This window comes from Pteropus medius, unplaced genomic scaffold (genome assembly GCF_902729225.1).
Source record: "Pteropus medius unplaced genomic scaffold, Ma_sr-lr_union100, whole genome shotgun sequence".
Classification (NCBI taxonomy): Eukaryota; Metazoa; Chordata; class Mammalia; order Chiroptera; family Pteropodidae; genus Pteropus; species Pteropus medius.
The window spans coordinates 29,559,427-29,564,459 of record NW_024347791.1 but is presented as its reverse complement, the minus strand read 5'-3'; the positions used below and the strand labels follow the sequence as shown (position 1 = coordinate 29,564,459).

General features: G+C 34.0%; 1 pseudogene; it reads right to left on the bottom strand.

The window, feature by feature from the left end:
- Positions 1-1,043: 1,043 nt before the first annotated feature.
- Positions 1,044-1,418, bottom strand: LOC120615151 (transmembrane protein 230-like; annotated as a pseudogene).
- Positions 1,419-5,033: the final 3,615 nt, after the last annotated feature.

Below are 5,033 nucleotides of genomic sequence, written 5' to 3'. Positions count from 1 at the left end.
AGTATACATTTAACATCCTAAAGTTATAACACTCTAATTTAAATTTATATCAGCTTAATTTCAGCAACATATAAAAACTACTCTTTTAACAGCTCTGTCCGCACTCTTTTTGGTTATTGATGTCACACAATTACATCTTTATATATCGCGTACTCCAAGATGTAAACTAATAATTTTTTTTTTTAGGTTTTTGACATTTTATTATTTTTTTTAACATACGTCATTTTTTTGCAAGCTAGGAAACAGAATCAAACTAAGAAAGTCTAGTCCCGTAGGGATCCAGGCCAAGTCACGATCCTCAGCAGAATATTATAATACAAGGTGTTAACAATGGGATTATAAACTCTAAATAAGAACCATTATCTACATTTTTTTCCTTAGGAACAGCCAAAAGTCCAGTCCTTAAAGGCATAATATACAGAACATCTTGATCCAAATTATATGCTGGTCAACTTTTTGGTGAACCAGATCAGAGCTGGCCAAAAATTGGTGAAGAGAGAAAGTGTTTACATTTTGAAAACTTGCTTTGAGATTTAAAAAAATCACTGGTTGCTGTTAATAATAAAGCAGGTAAAAATATTACAGATGTACCCACATTTATATTTGATTTTGCTAAGGTCTTCCACTAGAACACAAAGTTAGAAATGAGTATAGGGGATAAGAAACAGATATTTTCAAAATAAATTACTTAGTAATAAGAAATTTGCCATACTACATTCTTACATTTGCCACAAGAACAAAGTTACTATGAAGACTTTTAAAAGAAGTGCTCAACTCTAAGAAAGGGTGGCGGCAACAACACTTCCCACTAGAGAATAACCTCTTTTTTTCGTACAGTTAACACTGTTATTCTTCCATAATACAGGTTCATGTGGATAAACTTATCAGAAGCTTTTGCCAGAGCCAGAAGATCAAAAATAGAATATATCTTATTTAGCTAATTGTAAGCTCAGTTAATATCTTTAGAATGGACCCCTAAAAACCTGGTCATTGTTTTGTTAAACATCTGTAGAATTCCTTAGCCATAGTTTCTGCTCAATGTCTTAAAGCTGGGCCCAGTCCCAACTGACTGGAATGTCATCATAGGAGTAACCTCAGTAGCCTTTGTATGTATAGTAGGCAATATACAGTAGATAAAGTCCTGGCAGGAACATCAGGATGCCAGTGATCAGGACGGGAATGGCCTGGCCTGCCGATCCTTCCAACTTTGCTGATATAGGCTGCCAGCTGGAGGGAGCTTATATAAAAGGCACCAATCAAAAACAGCACTGTGGCAAGAATAATGGCCTTATATGAGATCTTAGGAGGGCTTATCTTAAACTGAAAGTCAATGTAGCCATCATCTGTGCTGGGGAGACTTGAGTATTCACTTTACTACTGGGGATTCCACTGTCCAGGTTGGTTGGAGATGGCCTCATAACACACTGGCACAGCTATGTTGGAGTGCTGTGCCACGCCACCCATTGTTAGGCAGTTTGTTCATGGTTGGCAGCTAGAGACTCCTGTGCCCTCATGCCTCATCTAACTCAATTTGCAATATTTTCAAAAAGTAATTTAGCACAGCCATGAAGAATTTAAACATGTTTTTGTTTTTGACCATATAAATCCAACCTTAAGAATCTACCTAATGAGAAGGGGAGAGCAAATGGCGGAGAGAGGAAGGGGTCTGGAAGGAAGGAAGGACAAATAGAAATAGTGGGTAGGGAAGTAAGTTTTTGTGTGTGTGAGTGCATGAGGGAAGGGGTGGTATGGACAGGTATGGGTGGGCAGTGGGCTCCCAGCTGCCCTCCTTCCCAGCCCTCTACTCTCACTCTCTTGACAACTCCTGGCCTCAGCTTTGGGAGGGTCCCTGGTGGGTAGACAGTATGCTGAGCCTCCTCCTATCACCAAGAGCTAATAGTAAATTCAGCATCGTAGGGTGTCCAGAATTTTCCTTCATCACAAACTTTTTGCTTATAATCTTATGGGACCACTGTCCTATATGTGGCCCCTTATTAACTCAAACAGTGTAATGTGGCACATGACTGTAAAGGATTTGGAGCAGGTAAACATTGTTATTCCTACAAAAGAAACCTAAGAAAACAATTCAGAGATGGGACCGAAATATATTGAATATATTGGCCCACTACCATCTGGCCTTCAAGTTTCTGATGAGAAATCTACTGTATTATATTTGAGGACCACTTGTATGTGATGAGTTTCTTCTCTCTTTCTCCTTTCAATAGTCTTTTGTTGTTGTTCTCTTTGCATTTCAAAAGTATGATTATAATGTGTCTCAGTGTGAATCTCTGTGTTTATTTTACCTGGACTTTTGTTGAACTTCTTGAATATTTATATTCATGTATTTCATCAAATTTGAAAAGTTTTTAACTAAATATATGTGTGTGTGTATAGTTTGTTTCTATAATAACCTGATTTTATATGTTGTTATTATTTGTCTTTTTTTTTCAATTCAAGTTTATTGTGATGTATTTTTTAATTTATCCAAGTTTCCTGAGTTCACATTTGTACTTAACAAGAATTTGTAATTTTAAAAGTTCACAACATATTCTCATATAAATTTATCTGTAGTCCCTGCACCTTTTAAATTATATTATTTAGAATTCATTGCCAAGAATGATGCATAACTAGGGCTCTGATTTTTTAGTGTCTCTTTACTTCCTTATGATTCTGAATGATCAGCAGGCTTCTAAACATTTTTAAATTTTATTTTGATGATGTGTCAGCTTTTTATAGCTACTGTCTTTATATGATAACACAGATCCAGATTATTGTATGCATGCAGATGTTAATATCCTAACTTCCAGTTGTTCAGATCTTTATCTAATTATGATTTACCTGTGATTTCTCTGCATTAAAGTCCTATTACAAATTGTGACTATGACTATATGATTTCTATTTTTTTTCTGATTTCTTAATGTTTTCTTTCTTGGTTTGAGTTAAAATTTTTTCTAAAATTATTATATACTAGTTATTATATCTTTTGAATGACATGAGAAGAGTCTCACACACGAACTTGAATATTCTATATTGAAATCAGCATTAACAATGCTTCAGTTATAATCTATATTATATTGTTTTTAAATTTTTCTGAGGTGCCATAAATAAAGAATTAGAGTCATATCTCAGAAACAAACTGATGTAAATTTGAACAGTTAAAAATGTTAGTCACTCAATTCTAGTACTTCAATAATTCTGTCATATTTTCTCTTTGGATTACTTTTTTTTTTTAACTCAAAGGCCATATAAAGGATAATTATGGATTAACAAATGGTAGTTTATATTTACAAACTATTCTTTAAATATTTTTTTTTTTTTTATTCAGTAAATGTTTCTGGAGCACCTACCATGCACCAAGAACTGATTCAATTACTAAGAACATGTTGATAGATAATACTGAACTATTTCTCACATACAATGAGTTTATATTCTAATTTGAAACTCATAAATTTACATATATACACAGACAATACTATATAAAAATATAATGTAATAACGGGTACCAGTAGATATAGGCCAAATAAATAACAAAAAAGGTTAATTAAGAAAAAAAAATTAAAGGGGTAGAAGATAATTATAAGTAGAATGATGAAGGAAAACTTTATATGTGAATTTGGGCAATACCTGAATAAAAGGAGAAAAAGAATGCCATTTGAAAACCTGTGAGAAAACTATTCCAAGTAGGAAAAAACAAAAACAAAAACAAAAACAGAAAAGTATATGCCCTGACATTGGCACAAACTTGACATATTGGAAGATCAAGGCCATTTGTATAAATGCATAAAATAAAGAAAGGAGAGTATTTTAGAATAGAAGTTCAAAAATGTAGCCAAAGGCCATGTGCTAGTCAGAATAATGGTCCCACAAAAATGTCCACATCCTTGCTCACCTTCTGCTCCCCTCCTGCTGTGCAGCTCAGTTCCTAATAGGCCACAGACTTGTACCGGTACTCAGCCTGGCAGTTGTGGAATCCTGTATTGGGTTACATGGGAAAACAGAATTAAGAATGAAGATGAAATTAAGATTGCTCATTAGTTGACTTTGAGATGAGGAAATTAGTTTGAATTATCCAATTGGGCTCAGTGTAATCAAAAAAGCCCTTAAAATTAAAAGAAGGAGGGGAAAGAGTCAGTATCAGGACTGATACAAAATAAGAAAGACTCAACTGGCCATTGCTGGCTTTGAAGACAAAAGGAGGCTGTAAGCCAAGGAATTAGGGCAGCCAAGAGAAACTAGAGAAGGCAAGGATACAGATTCTCCTCTAGAACCTCCAGAAGAAACAGCTCTCTAGGCATGTTGAATTTAGCCCAGTGAGACCCATTTGAGCTTCTAATCTCCAGGACTATAAGACAATAAATCTGTATTGTTTTAAGACACTAAGTTGGTGGTCCTTTGTTACAGCAATAAGAAACTAATGAAAGCCATATAATGTAAAACCTCATAATACTTTGGATTTTGTTCTAACATTGTAGGAACCTACTAGAGCACATTGAGAATGAAAATGATACAGTATATTTTACTGATTTATAATATTCTAGCTGATCTATGGAGAATAGATTACATGGAGTTAATAGTTAAGCAGGAGGTTATTTAGGAGAACATTGAAATAGTTAAGATAAAAGTAGGACTTGTACAAGAATTATACCTATGGACATGGTGGTATATATTTACATTAAAATTATACTTTAAATATAGAGCCATCTGTATTATTGAGATGAGTTGTGCTTCATAGATGGTTACACAAATACACCTGAAACTAGTAACTGAGGGTTGAGAAAAAATTTAGAAATTAGTGAATATATCCTACTTAAAGTTAGAATACTTGAAGTAAATATGTTGGTAGACTATAGATGAAGAAGTGGTAGAAAGCCTAGGCTATGAAATACTCTAACATTCAAAGTGTGAGAAAAGGAGAATGGTCCAGAGAATTAGAAACAAACAAAAAAAAAACAACCTGTGAAGAAAAGGATATCTAGTAGAGTGTGTATACTGAAAGCCAAGTGAAATAGCATTTAAGAAAAGTAGAAGTGACG